Genomic DNA, 27,939 nt, shown 5'->3' on the forward strand with positions numbered 1-27,939 from the left:
TATCCCTGTGTATTTCATAACTATTTAAAGAAGTTATAAGCGATGCATGCATGCTTCTGCTTCACCAAAATCATTTGCTAAAAAAGGTCAGTAAAAGGAAGTCTATTTTAAAGAGACACCGTTCAATTTGGGTAATCTATGCAGAAGAGGAAATTGTCAGCTGTACTGATGAAAATATAATTTACTCGGAAGTAAGATTTTGGGCCCTTCCTTAATTTTACCATGTCAATAAACACATATGAATTTGACGTCAGCAAAAAAATGAGATAGTAGCAACTTCAGGACTAAAAATAAGGTTACATTTACTGAAGAAATTTCAAATGCTTGAAATATCAATTCATTATTATATTCTAGTGTATTTGGTACCTTCTTCAGGTAACCATCTTAAGAAACATAGCGTTAGTTGGGACACTGCCAAATTTTGATTAGGTGATTTTGAGGTTTGCTGTATCAGAGCCTGGATAGCTCAGTCGGTAGAGCATCAGACTTTTAATCTGAGGGTCCAGGGTTCAAGTCCCTGTTCAGGCGGTTTGTTTAAAGAAAATGTACTCTAATGACATGCTCTTTTCAGGATCCAATGAACGAGTAGTCCCATTAGAGTAATTGCAAGTTACTCTTAATGGAGCCATTAAATACCCATCGGTCGTGTACCATTTGACAAGAGTTAAGAAGACTTACCGCAACGGTATCATGTCGTTTGAGATGTTGATTATCTTTTCCCCAATTCAATGTTCAAAATGGAACCCTGCTTATAGTTTCCAAATCACTTTATAAAGTTGGTCAACCGCTGATAGCTCATCTTTTTATTTGAGAATTTCTGTTCACCTTGTTGAATCAGGTTGGATCTCTGGTGCAATGGATAGCGGCTTGGGGTTCTAGGCGAATGTAGAGAAAGCATTCAAAGTCTTTGGGTTGGAATACTAGCTGGGTCAGTTTTATCCCTCCTTTATCTTATAACTAATTGAAACAGTAACAAACAATGCCTGCTTCTGCATAACCAGAGACATTTACCAAAACGGCAGTGAAAGAAAGTCTATTTAAACAGACACTGTTTGCTTTGAAAATGTTGCATAATCTATGCCCAAGAGTAAATTTCCAGTTATACTGCTGGACATGTAATTTAGTACCTAGTAATAGTATTTGGCCTTTTACTAATTTCACAATGTCAATTTAGAGACATGATTTCTAAGTCAGCCGAAAATGAGATAGAACGAATTTCAGGATTTAAAATAGATTACGTGTGCTGCTGAAATTTCAAATGCTTGAAATATCAAATAATTATTAAACTCTACATATTTGATTGCTAATATATGTAACCATATTAAGAATTAAAGTGTAGGTTGGTGTGCGTCCACATCATTTTTAGCTGATTTTTAGTTGCAGTGTTGCAGAGCCTGGATAGCTCAGTCGGTAGAGCATCAGACTTTTAATCTGAGGGTCCAGGGTTCAAGTCCCTGTTCAGGCGGTCGGCTACTTTAAAGAAAAAGTATTCTGATTGTACATTCTTTTTGTGTTCCACTGCATGATGAATAAGATATTCCATTACCAAAATTAAAAAAAAACGTCTTTCATGGAGAAGTGAAAAACCCATCTGTCTCATGTATCAGATGACGATACACTAAACTTAAGTTGTATGCAGACTTACCAACTGTATCATGTAGTTTGACACGGTGAATAACTTTTACCCAATTCAATATTCAAGATATAGCCATGGTTATAGTATCCAATGAACTTTATAAAGTTGATCAACAGCTCAAAGCTCATTATTTCATTTCTGAATATCTGTGCACCTCATTCAAGCAGATTGGCTCTGTGGCGCAATGGATAGCGCATTGGACTTCTAGGTGAATGTCAAGAAGGTATTCAAAGGCTGTGGGTTCGAATCCCACCAGAGTCAGTTTTATCCCTGTTTATTTCATAACTATTTAAAGAAGTTATAAGCGATGCATGCATGCTTCTGCTTCACCAAAATCATTTGCTAAAAAAGGTCAGTAAAAGGAAGTCTATTTTAAAGAGACACCGTTCAATTTGGGTAATCTATGCAGAAGAGGAAATTGTCAGCTGTACTGATGAAAATATAATTTACTCGGAAGTAAGATTTTGGGCCCTTCCTTAATTTTACCATGTCAATAAACACATATGAATTTGACGTCAGCAAAAAAATGAGATAGTAGCAACTTCAGGACTAAAAATAAGGTTACATTTACTGAAGAAATTTCAAATGCTTGAAATATCAATTCATTATTATATTCTAGTGTATTTGGTACCTTCTTCAGGTAACCATCTTAAGAAACATAGCGTTAGTTGGGACACTGCCAAATTTTGATTAGGTGATTTTGAGGTTTGCTGTATCAGAGCCTGAATAGCTCAGTCGGTAGAGCATCAGACTTTTAATCTGAGGGTCCAGGGTTCAAGTCCCTGTTCAGGCGGTTTGTTTAAAGAAAATGTACTCTAATGACATGCTCTTTTCAGGATCCAATGAACGAGTAGTCCCATTAGAGTAATTGCAAGTTACTCTTAATGGAGCCATTAAATACCCATCGGTCGTGTACCATTTGACAAGAGTTAAGAAGACTTACCGCAACGGTATCATGTCGTTTGAGATGTTGATTATCTTTTCCCCAATTCAATGTTCAAAATGGAACCCTGCTTATAGTTTCCAAATCACTTTATAAAGTTGGTCAACCGCTGATAGCTCATCTTTTTATTTGAGAATTTCTGTTCACCTTGTTGAATCAGGTTGGATCTCTGGTGCAATGGATAGCGGCTTGGGGTTCTAGGCGAATGTAGAGAAAGCATTCAAAGTCTTTGGGTTGGAATACTAGCTGGGTCAGTTTTATCCCTCCTTTATCTTATAACTAATTGAAACAGTAACAAACAATGCCTGCTTCTGCATAACCAGAGACATTTACCAAAACGGCAGTGAAAGAAAGTCTATTTAAACAGACACTGTTTGCTTTGAAAATGTTGCATAATCTATGCCCAAGAGTAAATTTCCAGTTATACTGCTGGACATGTAATTTAGTACCTAGTAATAGTATTTGGCCTTTTACTAATTTCACAATGTCAATTTAGAGACATGATTTCTAAGTCAGCCGAAAATGAGATAGAACGAATTTCAGGATTTAAAATAGATTACGTGTGCTGCTGAAATTTCAAATGCTTGAAATATCAATTAATTATTAAACTCTACATATTTGATTGCTAATATATGTAACCATATTAAGAATTAAAGTGTAGGTTGGTGTGCGTCCACATCATTTTTAGCTGATTTTTAGTTGCAGTGTTGCAGAGCCTGGATAGCTCAGTCGGTAGAGCATCAGACTTTTAATCTGAGGGTCCAGGGTTCAAGTCCCTGTTCAGGCGGTCGGCTACTTTAAAGAAAAAGTATTCTGATTGTACATTCTTTTTGTGTTCCACTGCATGATGAATAAGATATTCCATTACCAAAATTAAAAAAAAACGTCTTTCATGGAGAAGTGAAAAACCCATCTGTCTCATATATCAGATGACGATACACTAAACTTAAGTTTTATGCAGACTTACCAACTGTATCATGTAGTTTGACACGGTGAATAACTTTTACCCAATTCAATATTCAAAATATAGCCATGGTTATAGTATCCAATGAACTTTATAAAGTTGATCAACAGCTCAAAGCTCATTATTTCATTTCTGAATATCTGTGCACCTCACTCAAGCAGATTGGCTCTGTGGCGCAATGGATAGCGCATTGGACTTCTAAGTGAATGTCAAGAAGGTATTCAAAGGCTGTGGGTTCGAATCCCACCAGAGTCAGTTTTATCCCTGTTTATTTCATAACTATTTAAAGAAGTTATAAGCGATGCATGCATGCTTCTGCTTCACCAAAATCATTTGCTAAAAAAGGTCAGTAAAAGGAAGTCTATTTTAAAGAGACACCGTTCAATTTGGGTAATCTATGCAGAAGAGGAAATTGTCAGCTGTACTGATGAAAATATAATTTACTCGGAAGTAAGATTTTGGGCCCTTCCTTAATTTTACCATGTCAATAAACACATACGAATTTGACGTCAGCAAAAAAATGAGATAGTAGCAACTTCAGGACTAAAAATAAGGTTACATTTACTGAAGAAATTTCAAATGCTTGAAATATCAATTCATTATTATATTCTAGTGTATTTGGTACCTTCTTCAGGTAACCATATTAAGAAACATAGCGTTAGTTGAGACGCTGCCAAATTTTGATTAGGTGATTTTGAGGTTTGCTGTATCAGAGCCTGGATAGCTCAGTCGGTAGAGCATCAGACTTTTAATCTGAGGGTCCAGGGTTCAAGTCCCCGTTCAGGCGGTAGGCTACTTTAAAGAAAAAGTATTCTGATTGTACATTCTTTTTGTGTTCCACTGCATGATGAATAAGATATTCCATTAACAAAATTAAAAAAAAACGTCTTTCATGGAGAAGTGAAAAACCCATCTGTCTCATATATCAGATGACGATACACTAAACTTAAGTTTTATGCAGACTTACCAACTGTATCATGTAGTTTGACACGGTGAATAACTTTTACCCAATTCAATATTCAAAATATAGCCATGGTTATAGTATCCAATGAACTTTATAAAGTTGATCAACAGCTCAAAGCTCATTATTTCATTTCTGAATATCTGTGCACCTCACTCAAGCAGATTGGCTCTGTGGCGCAATGGATAGCGCATTGGACTTCTAGGTGAATGTCAAGAAGGTATTCAAAGGCTGTGGGTTCGAATCCCACCAGAGTCAGTTTTATCCCTGTGTATTTCATAACTATTTAAAGAAGTTATAAGCGATGCATGCATGCTTCTGCTTCACCAAAATCATTTGCTAAAAAAGGTCAGTAAAAGGAAGTCTATTTTAAAGAGACACCGTTCAATTTGGGTAATCTATGCAGAAGAGGAAATTGTCAGCTGTACTGATGAAAATATAATTTACTCGGAAGTAAGATTTTGGGCCCTTCCTTAATTTTACCATGTCAATAAACACATATGAATTTGACGTCAGCAAAAAAATGAGATAGTAGCAACTTCAGGACTAAAAATAAGGTTACATTTACTGAAGAAATTTCAAATGCTTGAAATATCAATTCATTATTATATTCTAGTGTATTTGGTACCTTCTTCAGGTAACCATCTTAAGAAACATAGCGTTAGTTGGGACACTGCCAAATTTTGATTAGGTGATTTTGAGGTTTGCTGTATCAGAGCCTGGATAGCTCAGTCGGTAGAGCATCAGACTTTTAATCTGAGGGTCCAGGGTTCAAGTCCCTGTTCAGGCGGTTTGTTTAAAGAAAATGTACTCTAATGACATGCTCTTTTCAGGATCCAATGAACGAGTAGTCCCATTAGAGTAATTGCAAGTTACTCTTAATGGAGCCATTAAATACCCATCGGTCGTGTACCATTTGACAAGAGTTAAGAAGACTTACCGCAACGGTATCATGTCGTTTGAGATGTTGATTATCTTTTCCCCAATTCAATGTTCAAAATGGAACCCTGCTTATAGTTTCCAAATCACTTTATAAAGTTGGTCAACCGCTGATAGCTCATCTTTTTATTTGAGAATTTCTGTTCACCTTGTTGAATCAGGTTGGATCTCTGGTGCAATGGATAGCGGCTTGGGGTTCTAGGCGAATGTAGAGAAAGCATTCAAAGTCTTTGGGTTGGAATACTAGCTGGGTCAGTTTTATCCCTCCTTTATCTTATAACTAATTGAAACAGTAACAAACAATGCCTGCTTCTGCATAACCAGAGACATTTACCAAAACGGCAGTGAAAGAAAGTCTATTTAAACAGACACTGTTTGCTTTGAAAATGTTGCATAATCTATGCCCAAGAGTAAATTTCCAGTTATACTGCTGGACATGTAATTTAGTACCTAGTAATAGTATTTGGCCTTTTACTAATTTCACAATGTCAATTTAGAGACATGATTTCTAAGTCAGCCGAAAATGAGATAGAACGAATTTCAGGATTTAAAATAGATTACGTGTGCTGCTGAAATTTCAAATGCTTGAAATATCAAATAATTATTAAACTCTACATATTTGATTGCTAATATATGTAACCATATTAAGAATTAAAGTGTAGGTTGGTGTGCGTCCACATCATTTTTAGCTGATTTTTAGTTGCAGTGTTGCAGAGCCTGGATAGCTCAGTCGGTAGAGCATCAGACTTTTAATCTGAGGGTCCAGGGTTCAAGTCCCTGTTCAGGCGGTCGGCTACTTTAAAGAAAAAGTATTCTGATTGTACATTCTTTTTGTGTTCCACTGCATGATGAATAAGATATTCCATTACCAAAATTAAAAAAAAACGTCTTTCATGGAGAAGTGAAAAACCCATCTGTCTCATGTATCAGATGACGATACACTAAACTTAAGTTGTATGCAGACTTACCAACTGTATCATGTAGTTTGACACGGTGAATAACTTTTACCCAATTCAATATTCAAGATATAGCCATGGTTATAGTATCCAATGAACTTTATAAAGTTGATCAACAGCTCAAAGCTCATTATTTCATTTCTGAATATCTGTGCACCTCATTCAAGCAGATTGGCTCTGTGGCGCAATGGATAGCGCATTGGACTTCTAGGTGAATGTCAAGAAGGTATTCAAAGGCTGTGGGTTCGAATCCCACCAGAGTCAGTTTTATCCCTGTTTATTTCATAACTATTTAAAGAAGTTATAAGCGATGCATGCATGCTTCTGCTTCACCAAAATCATTTGCTAAAAAAGGTCAGTAAAAGGAAGTCTATTTTAAAGAGACACCGTTCAATTTGGGTAATCTATGCAGAAGAGGAAATTGTCAGCTGTACTGATGAAAATATAATTTACTCGGAAGTAAGATTTTGGGCCCTTCCTTAATTTTACCATGTCAATAAACACATATGAATTTGACGTCAGCAAAAAAATGAGATAGTAGCAACTTCAGGACTAAAAATAAGGTTACATTTACTGAAGAAATTTCAAATGCTTGAAATATCAATTCATTATTATATTCTAGTGTATTTGGTACCTTCTTCAGGTAACCATCTTAAGAAACATAGCGTTAGTTGGGACGCTGCCAAATTTTGATTAGGTGATTTTGAGGTTTGCTGTATCAGAGCCTGAATAGCTCAGTCGGTAGAGCATCAGACTTTTAATCTGAGGGTCCAGGGTTCAAGTCCCTGTTCAGGCGGTTTGTTTAAAGAAAATGTACTCTAATGACATGCTCTTTTCAGGATCCAATGAACGAGTAGTCCCATTAGAGTAATTGCAAGTTACTCTTAATGGAGCCATTAAATACCCATCGGTCGTGTACCATTTGACAAGAGTTAAGAAGACTTACCGCAACGGTATCATGTCGTTTGAGATGTTGATTATCTTTTCCCCAATTCAATGTTCAAAATGGAACCCTGCTTATAGTTTCCAAATCACTTTATAAAGTTGGTCAACCGCTGATAGCTCATCTTTTTATTTGAGAATTTCTGTTCACCTTGTTGAATCAGGTTGGATCTCTGGTGCAATGGATAGCGGCTTGGGGTTCTAGGCGAATGTAGAGAAAGCATTCAAAGTCTTTGGGTTGGAATACTAGCTGGGTCAGTTTTATCCCTCCTTTATCTTATAACTAATTGAAACAGTAACAAACAATGCCTGCTTCTGCATAACCAGAGACATTTACCAAAACGGCAGTGAAAGAAAGTCTATTTAAACAGACACTGTTTGCTTTGAAAATGTTGCATAATCTATGCCCAAGAGTAAATTTCCAGTTATACTGCTGGACATGTAATTTAGTACCTAGTAATAGTATTTGGCCTTTTACTAATTTCACAATGTCAATTTAGAGACATGATTTCTAAGTCAGCCGAAAATGAGATAGAACGAATTTCAGGATTTAAAATAGATTACGTGTGCTGCTGAAATTTCAAATGCTTGAAATATCAATTAATTATTAAACTCTACATATTTGATTGCTAATATATGTAACCATATTAAGAATTAAAGTGTAGGTTGGTGTGCGTCCACATCATTTTTAGCTGATTTTTAGTTGCAGTGTTGCAGAGCCTGGATAGCTCAGTCGGTAGAGCATCAGACTTTTAATCTGAGGGTCCAGGGTTCAAGTCCCTGTTCAGGCGGTCGGCTACTTTAAAGAAAAAGTATTCTGATTGTACATTCTTTTTGTGTTCCACTGCATGATGAATAAGATATTCCATTACCAAAATTAAAAAAAAACGTCTTTCATGGAGAAGTGAAAAACCCATCTGTCTCATATATCAGATGACGATACACTAAACTTAAGTTTTATGCAGACTTACCAACTGTATCATGTAGTTTGACACGGTGAATAACTTTTACCCAATTCAATATTCAAAATATAGCCATGGTTATAGTATCCAATGAACTTTATAAAGTTGATCAACAGCTCAAAGCTCATTATTTCATTTCTGAATATCTGTGCACCTCACTCAAGCAGATTGGCTCTGTGGCGCAATGGATAGCGCATTGGACTTCTAGGTGAATGTCAAGAAGGTATTCAAAGGCTGTGGGTTCGAATCCCACCAGAGTCAGTTTTATCCCTGTTTATTTCATAACTATTTAAAGAAGTTATAAGCGATGCATGCATGCTTCTGCTTCACCAAAATCATTTGCTAAAAAAGGTCAGTAAAAGGAAGTCTATTTTAAAGAGACACCGTTCAATTTGGGTAACCTATGCAGAAGAGGAAATTGTCAGCTGTACTGATGAAAATATAATTTACTCGGAAGTAAGATTTTGGGCCCTTCCTTAATTTTACCATGTCAATAAACACATATGAATTTGACGTCAGCAAAAAAATGAGATAGTAGCAACTTCAGGACTAAAAATAAGGTTACATTTACTGAAGAAATTTCAAATGCTTGAAATATCAATTCATTATTATATTCTAGTGTATTTGGTACCTTCTTCAGGTAACCATCTTAAGAAACATAGCGTTAGTTGGGACGCTGCCAAATTTTGATTAGGTGATTTTGAGGTTTGCTGTATCAGAGCCTGGATAGCTCAGTCGGTAGAGCATCAGACTTTTAATCTGAGGGTCCAGGGTTCAAGTCCCCGTTCAGGCGGTAGGCTACTTTAAAGAAAAAGTATTCTGATTGTACATTCTTTTTGTGTTCCACTGCATGATGAATAAGATATTCCATTACCAAAATTAAAAAAAAATGTCTTTCATGGAGAAGTGAAAAACCCATCTGTCTCATATATCAGATGATGATACACTAAACTTAAGTTGTATGCAGACTTACCAACTGTATCATGTAGTTTGACACGGTGAATAACTTTTACCCAATTCAATATTCAAAATATAGCCATGGTTATAGTATCCAATGAACTTTATAAAGTTGATCAACAGCTCAAAGCTCATTATTTCATTTCTGAATATCTGTGCACCTCACTCAAGCAGATTGGCTCTGTGGCGCAATGGATAGCGCATTGGACTTCTAGGTGAATGTCAAGAAGGTATTCAAAGGCTGTGGGTTCGAATCCCACCAGAGTCAGTTTTATCCCTGTGTATTTCATAACTATTTAAAGAAGTTATAAGCGATGCATGCATGCTTCTGCTTCACCAAAATCATTTGCTAAAAAAGGTCAGTAAAAGGAAGTCTATTTTAAAGAGACACCGTTCAATTTGGGTAATCTATGCAGAAGAGGAAATTGTCAGCTGTACTGATGAAAATATAATTTACTCGGAAGTAAGATTTTGGGCCCTTCCTTAATTTTACCATGTCAATAAACACATATGAATTTGACGTCAGCAAAAAAATGAGATAGTAGCAACTTCAGGACTAAAAATAAGGTTACATTTACTGAAGAAATTTCAAATGCTTGAAATATCAATTCATTATTATATTCTAGTGTATTTGGTACCTTCTTCAGGTAACCATCTTAAGAAACATAGCGTTAGTTGGGACACTGCCAAATTTTGATTAGGTGATTTTGAGGTTTGCTGTATCAGAGCCTGGATAGCTCAGTCGGTAGAGCATCAGACTTTTAATCTGAGGGTCCAGGGTTCAAGTCCCTGTTCAGGCGGTTTGTTTAAAGAAAATGTACTCTAATGACATGCTCTTTTCAGGATCCAATGAACGAGTAGTCCCATTAGAGTAATTGCAAGTTACTCTTAATGGAGCCATTAAATACCCATCGGTCGTGTACCATTTGACAAGAGTTAAGAAGACTTACCGCAACGGTATCATGTCGTTTGAGATGTTGATTATCTTTTCCCCAATTCAATGTTCAAAATGGAACCCTGCTTATAGTTTCCAAATCACTTTATAAAGTTGGTCAACCGCTGATAGCTCATCTTTTTATTTGAGAATTTCTGTTCACCTTGTTGAATCAGGTTGGATCTCTGGTGCAATGGATAGCGGCTTGGGGTTCTAGGCGAATGTAGAGAAAGCATTCAAAGTCTTTGGGTTGGAATACTAGCTGGGTCAGTTTTATCCCTCCTTTATCTTATAACTAATTGAAACAGTAACAAACAATGCCTGCTTCTGCATAACCAGAGACATTTACCAAAACGGCAGTGAAAGAAAGTCTATTTAAACAGACACTGTTTGCTTTGAAAATGTTGCATAATCTATGCCCAAGAGTAAATTTCCAGTTATACTGCTGGACATGTAATTTAGTACCTAGTAATAGTATTTGGCCTTTTACTAATTTCACAATGTCAATTTAGAGACATGATTTCTAAGTCAGCCGAAAATGAGATAGAACGAATTTCAGGATTTAAAATAGATTACGTGTGCTGCTGAAATTTCAAATGCTTGAAATATCAATTAATTATTAAACTCTACATATTTGATTGCTAATATATGTAACCATATTAAGAATTAAAGTGTAGGTTGGTGTGCGTCCACATCATTTTTAGCTGATTTTTAGTTGCAGTGTTGCAGAGCCTGGATAGCTCAGTCGGTAGAGCATCAGACTTTTAATCTGAGGGTCCAGGGTTCAAGTCCCTGTTCAGGCGGTCGGCTACTTTAAAGAAAAAGTATTCTGATTGTACATTCTTTTTGTGTTCCACTGCATGATGAATAAGATATTCCATTACCAAAATTAAAAAAAAACGTCTTTCATGGAGAAGTGAAAAACCCATCTGTCTCATATATCAGATGACGATACACTAAACTTAAGTTGTATGCAGACTTACCAACTGTATCATGTAGTTTGACACGGTGAATAACTTTTACCCAATTCAATATTCAAGATATAGCCATGGTTATAGTATCCAATGAACTTTATAAAGTTGATCAACAGCTCAAAGCTCATTATTTCATTTCTGAATATCTGTGCACCTCATTCAAGCAGATTGGCTCTGTGGCGCAATGGATAGCGCATTGGACTTCTAGGTGAATGTCAAGAAGGTATTCAAAGGCTGTGGGTTCGAATCCCACCAGAGTCAGTTTTATCCCTGTTTATTTCATAACTATTTAAAGAAGTTATAAGCGATGCATGCATGCTTCTGCTTCACCAAAATCATTTGCTAAAAAAGGTCAGTAAAAGGAAGTCTATTTTAAAGAGACACCGTTCAATTTGGGTAATCTATGCAGAAGAGGAAATTGTCAGCTGTACTGATGAAAATATAATTTACTCGGAAGTAAGATTTTGGGCCCTTCCTTAATTTTACCATGTCAATAAACACATATGAATTTGACGTCAGCAAAAAAATGAGATAGTAGCAACTTCAGGACTAAAAATAAGGTTACATTTACTGAAGAAATTTCAAATGCTTGAAATATCAATTCATTATTATATTCTAGTGTATTTGGTACCTTCTTCAGGTAACCATCTTAAGAAACATAGCGTTAGTTGGGACGCTGCCAAATTTTGATTAGGTGATTTTGAGGTTTGCTGTATCAGAGCCTGGATAGCTCAGTCGGTAGAGCATCAGACTTTTAATCTGAGGGTCCAGGGTTCAAGTCCCTGTTCAGGCGGTTTGTTTAAAGAAAATGTACTCTAATGACATGCTCTTTTCAGGATCCAATGAACGAGTAGTCCCATTAGAGTAATTGCAAGTTACTCTTAATGGAGCCATTAAATACCCATCGGTCGTGTACCATTTGACAAGAGTTAAGAAGACTTACCGCAACGGTATCATGTCGTTTGAGATGTTGATTATCTTTTCCCCAATTCAATGTTCAAAATGGAACCCTGCTTATAGTTTCCAAATCACTTTATAAAGTTGGTCAACCGCTGATAGCTCATCTTTTTATTTGAGAATTTCTGTTCACCTTGTTGAATCAGGTTGGATCTCTGGTGCAATGGATAGCGGCTTGGGGTTCTAGGCGAATGTAGAGAAAGCATTCAAAGTCTTTGGGTTGGAATACTAGCTGGGTCAGTTTTATCCCTCCTTTATTTTATAACTAATTGAAACAGTAACAAACAATGCCTGCTTCTGCATAACCAGAGACATTTACCAAAACGGCAGTGAAAGAAAGTCTATTTAAACAGACACTGTTTGCTTTGAAAATGTTGCATAATCTATGCCCAAGAGTAAATTTCCAGTTATACTGCTGGACATGTAATTTAGTACCTAGTAATAGTATTTGGCCTTTTACTAATTTCACAATGTCAATTTAGAGACATGATTTCTAAGTCAGCCGAAAATGAGATAGAACGAATTTCAGGATTTAAAATAGATTACGTGTGCTGCTGAAATTTCAAATGCTTGAAATATCAATTAATTATTAAACTCTACATATTTGATTGCTAATATATGTAACCATATTAAGAATTAAAGTGTAGGTTGGTGTGCGTCCACATCATTTTTAGCTGATTTTTAGTTGCAGTGTTGCAGAGCCTGGATAGCTCAGTCGGTAGAGCATCAGACTTTTAATCTGAGGGTCCAGGGTTCAAGTCCTTGTTCAGGCGGTCGGCTACTTTAAAGAAAAAGTATTCTGATTGTACATTCTTTTTGTGTTCCACTGCATGATGAATAAGATATTCCATTACCAAAATTAAAAAAAAACGTCTTTCATGGAGAAGTGAAAAACCCATCTGTCTCATATATCAGATGACGATACACTAAACTTAAGTTGTATGCAGACTTACCAACTGTATCATGTAGTTTGACACGGTGAATAACTTTTACCCAATTCAATATTCAAGATATAGCCATGGTTATAGTATCCAATGAACTTTATAAAGTTGATCAACAGCTCAAAGCTCATTATTTCATTTCTGAATATCTGTGCACCTCATTCAAGCAGATTGGCTCTGTGGCGCAATGGATAGCGCATTGGACTTCTAGGTGAATGTCAAGAAGGTATTCAAAGGCTGTGGGTTCGAATCCCACCAGAGTCAGTTTTATCCCTGTTTATTTCATAACTATTTAAAGAAGTTATAAGCGATGCATGCATGCTTCTGCTTCACCAAAATCATTTGCTAAAAAAGGTCAGTAAAAGGAAGTCTATTTTAAAGAGACACCGTTCAATTTGGGTAATCTATGCAGAAGAGGAAATTGTCAGCTGTACTGATGAAAATATAATTTACTCGGAAGTAAGATTTTGGGCCCTTCCTTAATTTTACCATGTCAATAAACACATATGAATTTGACGTCAGCAAAAAAATGAGATAGTAGCAACTTCAGGACTAAAAATAAGGTTACATTTACTGAAGAAATTTCAAATGCTTGAAATATCAATTCATTATTATATTCTAGTGTATTTGGTACCTTCTTCAGGTAACCATCTTAAGAAACATAGCGTTAGTTGGGACGCTGCCAAATTTTGATTAGGTGATTTTGAGGTTTGCTGTATCAGAGCCTGGATAGCTCAGTCGGTAGAGCATCAGACTTTTAATCTGAGGGTCCAGGGTTCAAGTCCCCGTTCAGGCGGTAGGCTACTTTAAAGAAAAAGTATTCTGATTGTACATTCTTTTTGTGTTCCACTGCATGATGAATAAGATATTCCATTACCAAAATTAAAAAAAAATGTCTTTCATGGAGAAGTGAAAAACCCATCTGTCTCATATATCAGATGATGATACACTAAACTTAAGTTGTATGCAGACTTACCAACTGTATCATGTAGTTTGACACGGTGAATAACTTTTACCCAATTCAATATTCAAAATATAGCCATGGTTATAGTATCCAATGAACTTTATAAAGTTGATCAACAGCTCAAAGCTCATTATTTCATTTCTGAATATCTGTGCACCTCACTCAAGCAGATTGGCTCTGTGGCGCAATGGATAGCGCATTGGACTTCTAGGTGAATGTCAAGAAGGTATTCAAAGGCTGTGGGTTCGAATCCCACCAGAGTCAGTTTTATCCCTGTGTATTTCATAACTATTTAAAGAAGTTATAAGCGATGCATGCATGCTTCTGCTTCACCAAAATCATTTGCTAAAAAAGGTCAGTAAAAGGAAGTCTATTTTAAAGAGACACCGTTCAATTTGGGTAATCTATGCAGAAGAGGAAATTGTCAGCTGTACTGATGAAAATATAATTTACTCGGAAGTAAGATTTTGGGCCCTTCCTTAATTTTACCATGTCAATAAACACATATGAATTTGACGTCAGCAAAAAAATGAGATAGTAGCAACTTCAGGACTAAAAATAAGGTTACATTTACTGAAGAAATTTCAAATGCTTGAAATATCAATTCATTATTATATTCTAGTGTATTTGGTACCTTCTTCAGGTAACCATCTTAAGAAACATAGCGTTAGTTGGGACACTGCCAAATTTTGATTAGGTGATTTTGAGGTTTGCTGTATCAGAGCCTGGATAGCTCAGTCGGTAGAGCATCAGACTTTTAATCTGAGGGTCCAGGGTTCAAGTCCCTGTTCAGGCGGTTTGTTTAAAGAAAATGTACTCTAATGACATGCTCTTTTCAGGATCCAATGAACGAGTAGTCCCATTAGAGTAATTGCAAGTTACTCTTAATGGAGCCATTAAATACCCATCGGTCGTGTACCATTTGACAAGAGTTAAGAAGACTTACCGCAACGGTATCATGTCGTTTGAGATGTTGATTATCTTTTCCCCAATTCAATGTTCAAAATGGAACCCTGCTTATAGTTTCCAAATCACTTTATAAAGTTGGTCAACCGCTGATAGCTCATCTTTTTATTTGAGAATTTCTGTTCACCTTGTTGAATCAGGTTGGATCTCTGGTGCAATGGATAGCGGCTTGGGGTTCTAGGCGAATGTAGAGAAAGCATTCAAAGTCTTTGGGTTGGAATACTAGCTGGGTCAGTTTTATCCCTCCTTTATCTTATAACTAATTGAAACAGTAACAAACAATGCCTGCTTCTGCATAACCAGAGACATTTACCAAAACGGCAGTGAAAGAAAGTCTATTTAAACAGACACTGTTTGCTTTGAAAATGTTGCATAATCTATGCCCAAGAGTAAATTTCCAGTTATACTGCTGGACATGTAATTTAGTACCTAGTAATAGTATTTGGCCTTTTACTAATTTCACAATGTCAATTTAGAGACATGATTTCTAAGTCAGCCGAAAATGAGATAGAACGAATTTCAGGATTTAAAATAGATTACGTGTGCTGCTGAAATTTCAAATGCTTGAAATATCAAATAATTATTAAACTCTACATATTTGATTGCTAATATATGTAACCATATTAAGAATTAAAGTGTAGGTTGGTGTGCGTCCACATCATTTTTAGCTGATTTTTAGTTGCAGTGTTGCAGAGCCTGGATAGCTCAGTCGGTAGAGCATCAGACTTTTAATCTGAGGGTCCAGGGTTCAAGTCCCTGTTCAGGCGGTCGGCTACTTTAAAGAAAAAGTATTCTGATTGTACATTCTTTTTGTGTTCCACTGCATGATGAATAAGATATTCCATTACCAAAATTAAAAAAAAACGTCTTTCATGGAGAAGTGAAAAACCCATCTGTCTCATATATCAGATGACGATACACTAAACTTAAGTTGTATGCAGACTTACCAACTGTATCATGTAGTTTGACACGGTGAATAACTTTTACCCAATTCAATATTCAAGATATAGCCATGGTTATAGTATCCAATGAACTTTATAAAGTTGATCAACAGCTCAAAGCTCATTATTTCATTTCTGAATATCTGTGCACCTCATTCAAGCAGATTGGCTCTGTGGCGCAATGGATAGCGCATTGGACTTCTAGGTGAATGTCAAGAAGGTATTCAAAGGCTGTGGGTTCGAATCCCACCAGAGTCAGTTTTATCCCTGTTTATTTCATAACTATTTAAAGAAGTTATAAGCGATGCATGCATGCTTCTGCTTCACCAAAATCATTTGCTAAAAAAGGTCAGTAAAAGGAAGTCTATTTTAAAGAGACACCGTTCAATTTGGGTAATCTATGCAGAAGAGGAAATTGTCAGCTGTACTGATGAAAATATAATTTACTCGGAAGTAAGATTTTGGGCCCTTCCTTAATTTTACCATGTCAATAAACACATATGAATTTGACGTCAGCAAAAAAATGAGATAGTAGCAACTTCAGGACTAAAAATAAGGTTACATTTACTGAAGAAATTTCAAATGCTTGAAATATCAATTCATTATTATATTCTAGTGTATTTGGTACCTTCTTCAGGTAACCATCTTAAGAAACATAGCGTTAGTTGGGACACTGCCAAATTTTGATTAGGTGATTTTGAGGTTTGCTGTATCAGAGCCTGGATAGCTCAGTCGGTAGAGCATCAGACTTTTAATCTGAGGGTCCAGGGTTCAAGTCCCTGTTCAGGCGGTTTGTTTAAAGAAAATGTACTCTAATGACATGCTCTTTTCAGGATCCAATGAACGAGTAGTCCCATTAGAGTAATTGCAAGTTACTCTTAATGGAGCCATTAAATACCCATCGGTCGTGTACCATTTGACAAGAGTTAAGAAGACTTACCGCAACGGTATCATGTCGTTTGAGATGTTGATTATCTTTTCCCCAATTCAATGTTCAAAATGGAACCCTGCTTATAGTTTCCAAATCACTTTATAAAGTTGGTCAACCGCTGATAGCTCATCTTTTTATTTGAGAATTTCTGTTCACCTTGTTGAATCAGGTTGGATCTCTGGTGCAATGGATAGCGGCTTGGGGTTCTAGGCGAATGTAGAGAAAGCATTCAAAGTCTTTGGGTTGGAATACTAGCTGGGTCAGTTTTATCCCTCCTTTATCTTATAACTAATTGAAACAGTAACAAACAATGCCTGCTTCTGCATAACCAGAGACATTTACCAAAACGGCAGTGAAAGAAAGTCTATTTAAACAGACACTGTTTGCTTTGAAAATGTTGCATAATCTATGCCCAAGAGTAAATTTCCAGTTATACTGCTGGACATGTAATTTAGTACCTAGTAATAGTATTTGGCCTTTTACTAATTTCACAATGTCAATTTAGAGACATGATTTCTAAGTCAGCCGAAAATGAGATAGAACGAATTTCAGGATTTAAAATAGATTACGTGTGCTGCTGAAATTTCAAATGCTTGAAATATCAATTAATTATTAAACTCTACATATTTGATTGCTAATATATGTAACCATATTAAGAATTAAAGTGTAGGTTGGTGTGCGTCCACATCATTTTTAGCTGATTTTTAGTTGCAGTGTTGCAGAGCCTGGATAGCTCAGTCGGTAGAGCATCAGACTTTTAATCTGAGGGTCCAGGGTTCAAGTCCCTGTTCAGGCGGTCGGCTACTTTAAAGAAAAAGTATTCTGATTGTACATTCTTTTTGTGTTCCACTGCATGATGAATAAGATATTCCATTACCAAAATTAAAAAAAAACGTCTTTCATGGAGAAGTGAAAAACCCATCTGTCTCATATATCAGATGACGATACACTAAACTTAAGTTGTATGCAGACTTACCAACTGTATCATGTAGTTTGACACGGTGAATAACTTTTACCCAATTCAATATTCAAGATATAGCCATGGTTATAGTATCCAATGAACTTTATAAAGTTGATCAACAGCTCAAAGCTCATTATTTCATTTCTGAATATCTGTGCACCTCATTCAAGCAGATTGGCTCTGTGGCGCAATGGATAGCGCATTGGACTTCTAGGTGAATGTCAAGAAGGTATTCAAAGGCTGTGGGTTCGAATCCCACCAGAGTCAGTTTTATCCCTGTTTATTTCATAACTATTTAAAGAAGTTATAAGCGATGCATGCATGCTTCTGCTTCACCAAAATCATTTGCTAAAAAAGGTCAGTAAAAGGAAGTCTATTTTAAAGAGACACCGTTCAATTTGGGTAATCTATGCAGAAGAGGAAATTGTCAGCTGTACTGATGAAAATATAATTTACTCGGAAGTAAGATTTTGGGCCCTTCCTTAATTTTACCATGTCAATAAACACATATGAATTTGACGTCAGCAAAAAAATGAGATAGTAGCAACTTCAGGACTAAAAATAAGGTTACATTTACTGAAGAAATTTCAAATGCTTGAAATATCAATTCATTATTATATTCTAGTGTATTTGGTACCTTCTTCAGGTAACCATCTTAAGAAACATAGCGTTAGTTGGGACACTGCCAAATTTTGATTAGGTGATTTTGAGGTTTGTTGTATCAGAGCCTGGATAGCTCAGTCGGTAGAGCATCAGACTTTTAATCTGAGGGTCCAGGGTTCAAGTCCCTGTTCAGGCGGTTTGTTTAAAGAAAATGTACTCTAATGACATGCTCTCTTCAGGATCCAATGAACGAGTAGTCCCATTAGAGTAATTGCAAGTTACTCTTAATGGAGCCATTAAATACCCATCGGTCGTGTACCATTTGACAAGAGTTAAGAAGACTTACCGCAACGGTATCATGTCGTTTGAGATGTTGATTATCTTTTCCCCAATTCAATGTTCAAAATGGAACCCTGCTTATAGTTTCCAAATCACTTTATAAAGTTGGTCAACCGCTGATAGCTCATCTTTTTATTTGAGAATTTCTGTTCACCTTGTTGAATCAGGTTGGATCTCTGGTGCAATGGATAGCGGCTTGGGGTTCTAGGCGAATGTAGAGAAAGCATTCAAAGTCTTTGGGTTGGAATACTAGCTGGGTCAGTTTTATCCCTCCTTTATCTTATAACTAATTGAAACAGTAACAAACAATGCCTGCTTCTGCATAACCAGAGACATTTACCAAAACGGCAGTGAAAGAAAGTCTATTTAAACAGACACTGTTTGCTTTGAAAATGTTGCATAATCTATGCCCAAGAGTAAATTTCCAGTTATACTGCTGGACATGTAATTTAGTACCTAGTAATAGTATTTGGCCTTTTACTAATTTCACAATGTCAATTTAGAGACATGATTTCTAAGTCAGCCGAAAATGAGATAGAACGAATTTCAGGATTTAAAATAGATTACGTGTGCTGCTGAAATTTCAAATGCTTGAAATATCAATTAATTATTAAACTCTACATATTTGATTGCTAATATATGTAACCATATTAAGAATTAAAGTGTAGGTTGGTGTGCGTCCACATCATTTTTAGCTGATTTTTAGTTGCAGTGTTGCAGAGCCTGGATAGCTCAGTCGGTAGAGCATCAGACTTTTAATCTGAGGGTCCAGGGTTCAAGTCCCTGTTCAGGCGGTCGGCTACTTTAAAGAAAAAGTATTCTGATTGTACATTCTTTTTGTGTTCCACTGCATGATGAATAAGATATTCCATTACCAAAATTAAAAAAAAACGTCTTTCATGGAGAAGTGAAAAACCCATCTGTCTCATATATCAGATGACGATACACTAAACTTAAGTTTTATGAAGACTTACCAACTGTATCATGTAGTTTGACACGGTGAATAACTTTTACCCAATTCAATATTCAAAATATAGCCATGGTTATAGTATCCAATGAACTTTATAAAGTTGATCAACAGCTCAAAGCTCATTATTTCATTTCTGAATATCTGTGCACCTCACTCAAGCAGATTGGCTCTGTGGCGCAATGGATAGCGCATTGGACTTCTAGGTGAATGTCAAGAAGGTATTCAAAGGCTGTGGGTTCGAATCCCACCAGAGTCAGTTTTATCCCTGTTTATTTCATAACTATTTAAAGAAGTTATAAGCGATGCATGCATGCTTCTGCTTCACCAAAATCATTTGCTAAAAAAGGTCAGTAAAAGGAAGTCTATTTTAAAGAGACACCGTTCAATTTGGGTAATCTATGCAGAAGAGGAAATTGTCAGCTGTACTGATGAAAATATAATTTACTCGGAAGTAAGATTTTGGGCCCTTCCTTAATTTTACCATGTCAATAAACACATATGAATTTGACGTCAGCAAAAAAATGAGATAGTAGCAACTTCAGGACTAAAAATAAGGTTACATTTACTGAAGAAATTTCAAATGCTTGAAATATCAATTCATTATTATATTCTAGTGTATTTGGTACCTTCTTCAGGTAACCATCTTAAGAAACATAGCGTTAGTTGGGACGCTGCCAAATTTTGATTAGGTGATTTTGAGGTTTGCTGTATCAGAGCCTGGATAGCTCAGTCGGTAGAGCATCAGACTTTTAATCTGAGGGTCCAGGGTTCAAGTCCCCGTTCAGGCAGTAGGCTACTTTAAAGAAAAAGTATTCTGATTGTACATTCTTTTTGTGTTCCACTGCATGATGAATAAGATATTCCATTACCAAAATTAAAAAAAAATGTCTTTCATGGAGAAGTGAAAAACCCATCTGTCTCATATATCAGATGATGATACACTAAACTTAAGTTGTATGCAGACTTACCAACTGTATCATGTAGTTTGACACGGTGAATAACTTTTACCCAATTCAATATTCAAAATATAGCCATGGTTATAGTATCCAATGAACTTTATAAAGTTGATCAACAGCTCAAAGCTCATTATTTCATTTCTGAATATCTGTGCACCTCACTCAAGCAGATTGGCTCTGTGGCGCAATGGATAGCGCATTGGACTTCTAGGTGAATGTCAAGAAGGTATTCAAAGGCTGTGGGTTCGAATCCCACCAGAGTCAGTTTTATCCCTGTGTATTTCATAACTATTTAAAGAAGTTATAAGCGATGCATGCATGCTTCTGCTTCACCAAAATCATTTGCTAAAAAAGGTCAGTAAAAGGAAGTCTATTTTAAAGAGACACCGTTCAATTTGGGTAATCTATGCAGAAGAGGAAATTGTCAGCTGTACTGATGAAAATATAATTTACTCGGAAGTAAGATTTTGGGCCCTTCCTTAATTTTACCATGTCAATAAACACATATGAATTTGACGTCAGCAAAAAAATGAGATAGTAGCAACTTCAGGACTAAAAATAAGGTTACATTTACTGAAGAAATTTCAAATGCTTGAAATATCAATTCATTATTATATTCTAGTGTATTTGGTACCTTCTTCAGGTAACCATCTTAAGAAACATAGCGTTAGTTGGGACACTGCCAAATTTTGATTAGGTGATTTTGAGGTTTGCTGTATCAGAGCCTGGATAGCTCAGTCGGTAGAGCATCAGACTTTTAATCTGAGGGTCCAGGGTTCAAGTCCCTGTTCAGGCGGTTTGTTTAAAGAAAATGTACTCTAATGACATGCTCTTTTCAGGATCCAATGAACGAGTAGTCCCATTAGAGTAATTGCAAGTTACTCTTAATGGAGCCATTAAATACCCATCGGTCGTGTACCATTTGACAAGAGTTAAGAAGACTTACCGCAACGGTATCATGTCGTTTGAGATGTTGATTATCTTTTCCCCAATTCAATGTTCAAAATGGAACCCTGCTTATAGTTTCCAAATCACTTTATAAAGTTGGTCAACCGCTGATAGCTCATCTTTTTATTTGAGAATTTCTGTTCACCTTGTTGAATCAGGTTGGATCTCTGGTGCAATGGATAGCGGCTTGGGGTTCTAGGCGAATGTAGAGAAAGCATTCAAAGTCTTTGGGTTGGAATACTAGCTGGGTCAGTTTTATCCCTCCTTTATCTTATAACTAATTGAAACAGTAACAAACAATGCCTGCTTCTGCATAACCAGAGACATTTACCAAAACGGCAGTGAAAGAAAGTCTATTTAAACAGACACTGTTTGCTTTGAAAATGTTGCATAATCTATGCCCAAGAGTAAATTTCCAGTTATACTGCTGGACATGTAATTTAGTACCTAGTAATAGTATTTGCCTTTTACTAATTTCACAATGTCAATTTAGAGACATGATTTCTAAGTCAGCCGAAAATGAGATAGAACGAATTTCAGGATTTAAAATAGATTACGTGTGCTGCTGAAATTTCAAATGCTTGAAATATCAATTAATTATTAAACTCTACATATTTGATTGCTAATATATGTAACCATATTAAGAATTAAAGTGTAGGTTGGTGTGCGTCCACATCATTTTTAGCTGATTTTTAGTTGCAGTGTTGCAGAGCCTGGATAGCTCAGTCGGTAGAGCATCAGACTTTTAATCTGAGGGTCCAGGGTTCAAGTCCCTGTTCAGGCGGTCGGCTACTTTAAAGAAAAAGTATTCTGATTGTACATTCTTTTTGTGTTCCACTGCATGATGAATAAGATATTCCATTACCAAAATTAAAAAAAAACGTCTTTCATGGAGAAGTGAAAAACCCATCTGTCTCATATATCAGATGACGATACACTAAACTTAAGTTTTATGCAGACTTACCAACTGTATCATGTAGTTTGACACGGTGAATAACTTTTACCCAATTCAATATTCAAAATATAGCCATGGTTATAGTATCCAATGAACTTTATAAAGTTGATCAACAGCTCAAAGCTCATTATTTCATTTCTGAATATCTGTGCACCTCACTCAAGCAGATTGGCTCTGTGGCGCAATGGATAGCGCATTGGACTTCTAGGTGAATGTCAAGAAGGTATTCAAAGGCTGTGGGTTCGAATCCCACCAGAGTCAGTTTTATCCCTGTGTATTTCATAACTATTTAAAGAAGTTATAAGCGATGCATGCATGCTTCTGCTTCACCAAAATCATTTGCTAAAAAAGGTCAGTAAAAGGAAGTCTATTTTAAAGAGACACCGTTCAATTTGGGTAATCTATGCAGAAGAGGAAATTGTCAGCTGTACTGATGAAAATATAATTTACTCGGAAGTAAGATTTTGGGCCCTTCCTTAATTTTACCATGTCAATAAACACATATGAATTTGACGTCAGCAAAAAAATGAGATAGTAGCAACTTCAGGACTAAAAATAAGGTTACATTTACTGAAGAAATTTCAAATGCTTGAAATATCAATTCATTATTATATTCTAGTGTATTTGGTACCTTCTTCAGGTAACCATCTTAAGAAACATAGCGTTAGTTGGGACACTGCCAAATTTTGATTAGGTGATTTTGAGGTTTGCTGTATCAGAGCCTGGATAGCTCAGTCGGTAGAGCATCAGACTTTTAATCTGAGGGTCCAGGGTTCAAGTCCCTGTTCAGGCGGTTTGTTTAAAGAAAATGTACTCTAATGACATGCTCTTTTCAGGATCCAATGAACGAGTAGTCCCATTAGAGTAATTGCAAGTTACTCTTAATGGAGCCATTAAATACCCATCGGTCGTGTACCATTTGACAAGAGTTAAGAAGACTTACCGCAACGGTATCATGTCGTTTGAGATGTTGATTATCTTTTCCCCAATTCAATGTTCAAAATGGAACCCTGCTTATAGTTTCCAAATCACTTTATAAAGTTGGTCAACCGCTGATAGCTCATCTTTTTATTTGAGAATTTCTGTTCACCTTGTTGAATCAGGTTGGATCTCTGGTGCAATGGATAGCGGCTTGGGGTTCTAGGCGAATGTAGAGAAAGCATTCAAAGTCTTTGGGTTGGAATACTAGCTGGGTCAGTTTTATCCCTCCTTTATCTTATAACTAATTGAAACAGTAACAAACAATGCCTGCTTCTGCATAACCAGAGACATTTACCAAAACGGCAGTGAAAGAAAGTCTATTTAAACAGACACTGTTTGCTTTGAAAATGTTGCATAATCTATGCCCAAGAGTAAATTTCCAGTTATACTGCTGGACATGTAATTTAGTACCTAGTAATAGTATTTGGCCTTTTACTAATTTCACAATGTCAATTTAGAGACATGATTTCTAAGTCAGCCGAAAATGAGATAGAACGAATTTCAGGATTTAAAATAGATTACGTGTGCTGCTGAAATTTCAAATGCTTGAAATATCAATTAATTATTAAACTCTACATATTTGATTGCTAATATATGTAACCATATTAAGAATTAAAGTGTAGGTTGGTGTGCGTCCACATCATTTTTAGCTGATTTTTAGTTGCAGTGTTGCAGAGCCTGGATAGCTCAGTCGGTAGAGCATCAGACTTTTAATCTGAGGGTCCAGGGTTCAAGTCCCTGTTCAGGCGGTCGGCTACTTTAAAGAAAAAGTATTCTGATTGTACATTCTTTTTGTGTTCCACTGCATGATGAATAAGATATTCCATTACCAAAATTAAAAAAAAACGTCTTTCATGGAGAAGTGAAAAACCCATCTGTCTCATATATCAGATGACGATACACTAAACTTAAGTTGTATGCAGACTTACCAACTGTATCATGTAGTTTGACACGGTGAATAACTTTTACCCAATTCAATATTCAAGATATAGCCATGGTTATAGTATCCAATGAACTTTATAAAGTTGATCAACAGCTCAAAGCTCATTATTTCATTTCTGAATATCTGTGCACCTCATTCAAGCAGATTGGCTCTGTGGCGCAATGGATAGCGCATTGGACTTCTAGGTGAATGTCAAGAAGGTATTCAAAGGCTGTGGGTTCGAATCCCACCAGAGTCAGTTTTATCCCTGTTTATTTCATAACTATTTAAAGAAGTTATAAGCGATGCATGCATGCTTCTGCTTCACCAAAATCATTTGCTAAAAAAGGTCAGTAAAAGGAAGTCTATTTTAAAGAGACACCGTTCAATTTGGGTAATCTATGCAGAAGAGGAAATTGTCAGCTGTACTGATGAAAATATAATTTACTCGGAAGTAAGATTTTGGGCCCTTCCTTAATTTTACCATGTCAATAAACACATATGAATTTGACGTCAGCAAAAAAATGAGATAGTAGCAACTTCAGGACTAAAAATAAGGTTACATTTACTGAAGAAATTTCAAATGCTTGAAATATCAATTCATTATTATATTCTAGTGTATTTGGTACCTTCTTCAGGTAACCATCTTAAGAAACATAGCGTTAGTTGGGACACTGCCAAATTTTGATTAGGTGATTTTGAGGTTTGCTGTATCAGAGCCTGGATAGCTCAGTCGGTAGAGCATCAGACTTTTAATCTGAGGGTCCAGGGTTCAAGTCCCTGTTCAGGTGGTTTGTTTAAAGAAAATGTACTCTAATGACATGCTCTTTTCAGGATCCAATGAACGAGTAGTCCCATTAGAGTAATTGCAAGTTACTCTTAATGGAGCCATTAAATACCCATCGGTCGTGTACCATTTGACAAGAGTTAAGAAGACTTACCGCAACGGTATCATGTCGTTTGAGATGTTGATTATCTTTTCCCCAATTCAATGTTCAAAATGGAACCCTGCTTATAGTTTCCAAATCACTTTATAAAGTTGGTCAACCGCTGATAGCTCATCTTTTTATTTGAGAATTTCTGTTCACCTTGTTGAATCAGGTTGGATCTCTGGTGCAATGGATAGCGGCTTGGGGTTCTAGGCGAATGTAGAGAAAGCATTCAAAGTCTTTGGGTTGGAATACTAGCTGGGTCAGTTTTATCCCTCCTTTATCTTATAACTAATTGAAACAGTAACAAACAATGCCTGCTTCTGCATAACCAGAGACATTTACCAAAACGGCAGTGAAAGAAAGTCTATTTAAACAGACACTGTTTGCTTTGAAAATGTTGCATAATCTATGCCCAAGAGTAAATTTCCAGTTATACTGCTGGACATGTAATTTAGTACCTAGTAATAGTATTTGGCCTTTTACTAATTTCACAATGTCAATTTAGAGACATGATTTCTAAGTCAGCCGAAAATGAGATAGAACGAATTTCAGGATTTAAAATAGATTACGTGTGCTGCTGAAATTTCAAATGCTTGAAATATCAATTAATTATTAAACTCTACATATTTGATTGCTAATATATGTAACCATATTAAGAATTAAAGTGTAGGTTGGTGTGCGTCCACATCATTTTTAGCTGATTTTTAGTTGCAGTGTTGCAGAGCCTGGATAGCTCAGTCGGTAGAGCATCAGACTTTTAATCTGAGGGTCCAGGGTTCAAGTCCCTGTTCAGGCGGTCGGCTACTTTAAAGAAAAAGTATTCTGATTGTACATTCTTTTTGTGTTCCACTGCATGATGAATAAGATATTCCATTACCAAAATTAAAAAAAAACGTCTTTCATGGAGAAGTGAAAAACCCATCTGTCTCATATATCAGATGACGATACACTAAACTTAAGTTGTATGCAGACTTACCAACTGTATCATGTAGTTTGACACGGTGAATAACTTTTACCCAATTCAATATTCAAGATATAGCCATGGTTATAGTATCCAATGAACTTTATAAAGTTGATCAACAGCTCAAAGCTCATTATTTCATTTCTGAATATCTGTGCACCTCATTCAAGCAGATTGGCTCTGTGGCGCAATGGATAGCGCATTGGACTTCTAGGTGAATGTCAAGAAGGTATTCAAAGGCTGTGGGTTCGAATCCCACCAGAGTCAGTTTTATCCCTGTTTATTTCATAACTATTTAAAGAAGTTATAAGCGATGCATGCATGCTTCTGCTTCACCAAAATCATTTGCTAAAAAAGGTCAGTAAAAGGAAGTCTATTTTAAAGAGACACCGTTCAATTTGGGTAATCTATGCAGAAGAGGAAATTGTCAGCTGTACTGATGAAAATATAATTTACTCGGAAGTAAGATTTTGGGCCCTTCCTTAATTTTACCATGTCAATAAACACATATGAATTTGACGTCAGCAAAAAAATGAGATAGTAGCAACTTCAGGACTAAAAATAAGGTTACATTTACTGAAGAAATTTCAAATGCTTGAAATATCAATTCATTATTATATTCTAGTGTATTTGGTACCTTCTTCAGGTAACCATCTTAAGAAACATAGCGTTAGTTGGGACACTGCCAAATTTTGATTAGGTGATTTTGAGGTTTGTTGTATCAGAGCCTGGATAGCTCAGTCGGTAGAGCATCAGACTTTTAATCTGAGGGTCCAGGGTTCAAGTCCCTGTTCAGGCGGTTTGTTTAAAGAAAATGTACTCTAATGACATGCTCTCTTCAGGATCCAATGAACGAGTAGTCCCATTAGAGTAATTGCAAGTTACTCTTAATGGAGCCATTAAATACCCATCGGTCGTGTACCATTTGACAAGAGTTAAGAAGACTTACCGCAACGGTATCATGTCGTTTGAGATGTTGATTATCTTTTCCCCAATTCAATGTTCAAAATGGAACCCTGCTTATAGTTTCCAAATCACTTTATAAAGTTGGTCAACCGCTGATAGCTCATCTTTTTATTTGAGAATTTCTGTTCACCTTGTTGAATCAGGTTGGATCTCTGGTGCAATGGATAGCGGCTTGGGGTTCTAGGCGAATGTAGAGAAAGCATTCAAAGTCTTTGGGTTGGAATACTAGCTGGGTCAGTTTTATCCCTCCTTTATCTTATAACTAATTGAAACAGTAACAAACAATGCCTGCTTCTGCATAACCAGAGACATTTACCAAAACGGCAGTGAAAGAAAGTCTATTTAAACAGACACTGTTTGCTTTGAAAATGTTGCATAATCTATGCCCAAGAGTAAATTTCCAGTTATACTGCTGGACATGTAATTTAGTACCTAGTAATAGTATTTGGCCTTTTACTAATTTCACAATGTCAATTTAGAGACATGATTTCTAAGTCAGCCGAAAATGAGATAGAACGAATTTCAGGATTTAAAATAGATTACGTGTGCTGCTGAAATTTCAAATGCTTGAAATATC

At 36.1% G+C, this 27,939-nt stretch overlaps 37 non-coding genes across 37 annotated transcripts; all 37 read left to right on the plus strand.

Moving 5' to 3' along the window:
* The first annotated feature begins 455 nt into the window (after positions 1-455).
* On the plus strand, positions 456-528 carry TRNAK-UUU (transfer RNA lysine (anticodon UUU)). Its single transcript has one exon. It is a non-coding gene; the product is annotated as a tRNA-Lys (tRNA).
* Positions 529-1,392: 864 nt separating this feature from the next.
* TRNAK-UUU (transfer RNA lysine (anticodon UUU)) lies at positions 1,393-1,465 on the plus strand. The gene has a single exon. It is a non-coding gene; the product is annotated as a tRNA-Lys (tRNA).
* A 341-nt stretch (positions 1,466-1,806) lies between these two features.
* TRNAR-UCU (transfer RNA arginine (anticodon UCU)) lies at positions 1,807-1,897 on the plus strand. Its single transcript is given in 2 exon segments — positions 1,807-1,843; positions 1,862-1,897. It is a non-coding gene; the product is annotated as a tRNA-Arg (tRNA).
* A 1,396-nt stretch (positions 1,898-3,293) lies between these two features.
* TRNAK-UUU (transfer RNA lysine (anticodon UUU)) lies at positions 3,294-3,366 on the plus strand. The gene has a single exon. It is a non-coding gene; the product is annotated as a tRNA-Lys (tRNA).
* A 341-nt stretch (positions 3,367-3,707) lies between these two features.
* On the plus strand, positions 3,708-3,798 carry TRNAR-UCU (transfer RNA arginine (anticodon UCU)). The gene is given in 2 exon segments: positions 3,708-3,744; positions 3,763-3,798. It is a non-coding gene; the product is annotated as a tRNA-Arg (tRNA).
* Positions 3,799-4,671: 873 nt separating this feature from the next.
* Positions 4,672-4,762, plus strand: TRNAR-UCU (transfer RNA arginine (anticodon UCU)). The gene is given in 2 exon segments: positions 4,672-4,708; positions 4,727-4,762. It is a non-coding gene; the product is annotated as a tRNA-Arg (tRNA).
* A 459-nt stretch (positions 4,763-5,221) lies between these two features.
* Positions 5,222-5,294, plus strand: TRNAK-UUU (transfer RNA lysine (anticodon UUU)). The gene has a single exon. It is a non-coding gene; the product is annotated as a tRNA-Lys (tRNA).
* An 864-nt stretch (positions 5,295-6,158) lies between these two features.
* Positions 6,159-6,231, plus strand: TRNAK-UUU (transfer RNA lysine (anticodon UUU)). The gene has a single exon. It is a non-coding gene; the product is annotated as a tRNA-Lys (tRNA).
* Positions 6,232-6,572: 341 nt separating this feature from the next.
* TRNAR-UCU (transfer RNA arginine (anticodon UCU)) lies at positions 6,573-6,663 on the plus strand. Its single transcript is given in 2 exon segments — positions 6,573-6,609; positions 6,628-6,663. It is a non-coding gene; the product is annotated as a tRNA-Arg (tRNA).
* A 1,396-nt stretch (positions 6,664-8,059) lies between these two features.
* On the plus strand, positions 8,060-8,132 carry TRNAK-UUU (transfer RNA lysine (anticodon UUU)). Its single transcript has one exon. It is a non-coding gene; the product is annotated as a tRNA-Lys (tRNA).
* A 341-nt stretch (positions 8,133-8,473) lies between these two features.
* On the plus strand, positions 8,474-8,564 carry TRNAR-UCU (transfer RNA arginine (anticodon UCU)). Its single transcript is given in 2 exon segments — positions 8,474-8,510; positions 8,529-8,564. It is a non-coding gene; the product is annotated as a tRNA-Arg (tRNA).
* An 873-nt stretch (positions 8,565-9,437) lies between these two features.
* TRNAR-UCU (transfer RNA arginine (anticodon UCU)) lies at positions 9,438-9,528 on the plus strand. The gene is given in 2 exon segments: positions 9,438-9,474; positions 9,493-9,528. It is a non-coding gene; the product is annotated as a tRNA-Arg (tRNA).
* A 459-nt stretch (positions 9,529-9,987) lies between these two features.
* On the plus strand, positions 9,988-10,060 carry TRNAK-UUU (transfer RNA lysine (anticodon UUU)). Its single transcript has one exon. It is a non-coding gene; the product is annotated as a tRNA-Lys (tRNA).
* An 864-nt stretch (positions 10,061-10,924) lies between these two features.
* Positions 10,925-10,997, plus strand: TRNAK-UUU (transfer RNA lysine (anticodon UUU)). Its single transcript has one exon. It is a non-coding gene; the product is annotated as a tRNA-Lys (tRNA).
* A 341-nt stretch (positions 10,998-11,338) lies between these two features.
* TRNAR-UCU (transfer RNA arginine (anticodon UCU)) lies at positions 11,339-11,429 on the plus strand. The gene is given in 2 exon segments: positions 11,339-11,375; positions 11,394-11,429. It is a non-coding gene; the product is annotated as a tRNA-Arg (tRNA).
* Positions 11,430-11,888: 459 nt separating this feature from the next.
* On the plus strand, positions 11,889-11,961 carry TRNAK-UUU (transfer RNA lysine (anticodon UUU)). Its single transcript has one exon. It is a non-coding gene; the product is annotated as a tRNA-Lys (tRNA).
* A 1,278-nt stretch (positions 11,962-13,239) lies between these two features.
* On the plus strand, positions 13,240-13,330 carry TRNAR-UCU (transfer RNA arginine (anticodon UCU)). The gene is given in 2 exon segments: positions 13,240-13,276; positions 13,295-13,330. It is a non-coding gene; the product is annotated as a tRNA-Arg (tRNA).
* Positions 13,331-14,203: 873 nt separating this feature from the next.
* On the plus strand, positions 14,204-14,294 carry TRNAR-UCU (transfer RNA arginine (anticodon UCU)). The gene is given in 2 exon segments: positions 14,204-14,240; positions 14,259-14,294. It is a non-coding gene; the product is annotated as a tRNA-Arg (tRNA).
* A 459-nt stretch (positions 14,295-14,753) lies between these two features.
* Positions 14,754-14,826, plus strand: TRNAK-UUU (transfer RNA lysine (anticodon UUU)). Its single transcript has one exon. It is a non-coding gene; the product is annotated as a tRNA-Lys (tRNA).
* An 864-nt stretch (positions 14,827-15,690) lies between these two features.
* Positions 15,691-15,763, plus strand: TRNAK-UUU (transfer RNA lysine (anticodon UUU)). Its single transcript has one exon. It is a non-coding gene; the product is annotated as a tRNA-Lys (tRNA).
* Positions 15,764-16,104: 341 nt separating this feature from the next.
* TRNAR-UCU (transfer RNA arginine (anticodon UCU)) lies at positions 16,105-16,195 on the plus strand. The gene is given in 2 exon segments: positions 16,105-16,141; positions 16,160-16,195. It is a non-coding gene; the product is annotated as a tRNA-Arg (tRNA).
* A 459-nt stretch (positions 16,196-16,654) lies between these two features.
* On the plus strand, positions 16,655-16,727 carry TRNAK-UUU (transfer RNA lysine (anticodon UUU)). The gene has a single exon. It is a non-coding gene; the product is annotated as a tRNA-Lys (tRNA).
* An 864-nt stretch (positions 16,728-17,591) lies between these two features.
* Positions 17,592-17,664, plus strand: TRNAK-UUU (transfer RNA lysine (anticodon UUU)). Its single transcript has one exon. It is a non-coding gene; the product is annotated as a tRNA-Lys (tRNA).
* A 341-nt stretch (positions 17,665-18,005) lies between these two features.
* On the plus strand, positions 18,006-18,096 carry TRNAR-UCU (transfer RNA arginine (anticodon UCU)). The gene is given in 2 exon segments: positions 18,006-18,042; positions 18,061-18,096. It is a non-coding gene; the product is annotated as a tRNA-Arg (tRNA).
* A 459-nt stretch (positions 18,097-18,555) lies between these two features.
* TRNAK-UUU (transfer RNA lysine (anticodon UUU)) lies at positions 18,556-18,628 on the plus strand. The gene has a single exon. It is a non-coding gene; the product is annotated as a tRNA-Lys (tRNA).
* Positions 18,629-19,492: 864 nt separating this feature from the next.
* TRNAK-UUU (transfer RNA lysine (anticodon UUU)) lies at positions 19,493-19,565 on the plus strand. The gene has a single exon. It is a non-coding gene; the product is annotated as a tRNA-Lys (tRNA).
* Positions 19,566-19,906: 341 nt separating this feature from the next.
* On the plus strand, positions 19,907-19,997 carry TRNAR-UCU (transfer RNA arginine (anticodon UCU)). Its single transcript is given in 2 exon segments — positions 19,907-19,943; positions 19,962-19,997. It is a non-coding gene; the product is annotated as a tRNA-Arg (tRNA).
* Positions 19,998-20,870: 873 nt separating this feature from the next.
* Positions 20,871-20,961, plus strand: TRNAR-UCU (transfer RNA arginine (anticodon UCU)). Its single transcript is given in 2 exon segments — positions 20,871-20,907; positions 20,926-20,961. It is a non-coding gene; the product is annotated as a tRNA-Arg (tRNA).
* A 459-nt stretch (positions 20,962-21,420) lies between these two features.
* On the plus strand, positions 21,421-21,493 carry TRNAK-UUU (transfer RNA lysine (anticodon UUU)). Its single transcript has one exon. It is a non-coding gene; the product is annotated as a tRNA-Lys (tRNA).
* An 863-nt stretch (positions 21,494-22,356) lies between these two features.
* On the plus strand, positions 22,357-22,429 carry TRNAK-UUU (transfer RNA lysine (anticodon UUU)). The gene has a single exon. It is a non-coding gene; the product is annotated as a tRNA-Lys (tRNA).
* A 341-nt stretch (positions 22,430-22,770) lies between these two features.
* Positions 22,771-22,861, plus strand: TRNAR-UCU (transfer RNA arginine (anticodon UCU)). The gene is given in 2 exon segments: positions 22,771-22,807; positions 22,826-22,861. It is a non-coding gene; the product is annotated as a tRNA-Arg (tRNA).
* Positions 22,862-23,320: 459 nt separating this feature from the next.
* On the plus strand, positions 23,321-23,393 carry TRNAK-UUU (transfer RNA lysine (anticodon UUU)). Its single transcript has one exon. It is a non-coding gene; the product is annotated as a tRNA-Lys (tRNA).
* Positions 23,394-24,257: 864 nt separating this feature from the next.
* TRNAK-UUU (transfer RNA lysine (anticodon UUU)) lies at positions 24,258-24,330 on the plus strand. Its single transcript has one exon. It is a non-coding gene; the product is annotated as a tRNA-Lys (tRNA).
* Positions 24,331-24,671: 341 nt separating this feature from the next.
* TRNAR-UCU (transfer RNA arginine (anticodon UCU)) lies at positions 24,672-24,762 on the plus strand. The gene is given in 2 exon segments: positions 24,672-24,708; positions 24,727-24,762. It is a non-coding gene; the product is annotated as a tRNA-Arg (tRNA).
* A 1,396-nt stretch (positions 24,763-26,158) lies between these two features.
* TRNAK-UUU (transfer RNA lysine (anticodon UUU)) lies at positions 26,159-26,231 on the plus strand. The gene has a single exon. It is a non-coding gene; the product is annotated as a tRNA-Lys (tRNA).
* A 341-nt stretch (positions 26,232-26,572) lies between these two features.
* On the plus strand, positions 26,573-26,663 carry TRNAR-UCU (transfer RNA arginine (anticodon UCU)). Its single transcript is given in 2 exon segments — positions 26,573-26,609; positions 26,628-26,663. It is a non-coding gene; the product is annotated as a tRNA-Arg (tRNA).
* Positions 26,664-27,122: 459 nt separating this feature from the next.
* Positions 27,123-27,195, plus strand: TRNAK-UUU (transfer RNA lysine (anticodon UUU)). The gene has a single exon. It is a non-coding gene; the product is annotated as a tRNA-Lys (tRNA).
* The last annotated feature ends 744 nt before the right edge of the window (positions 27,196-27,939 follow it).

This window comes from Triturus cristatus, chromosome 4_1 (assembly GCF_964204655.1).
Source record: "Triturus cristatus chromosome 4_1, aTriCri1.1, whole genome shotgun sequence".
NCBI classification, from domain to species: Eukaryota; Metazoa; Chordata; class Amphibia; order Caudata; family Salamandridae; genus Triturus; species Triturus cristatus.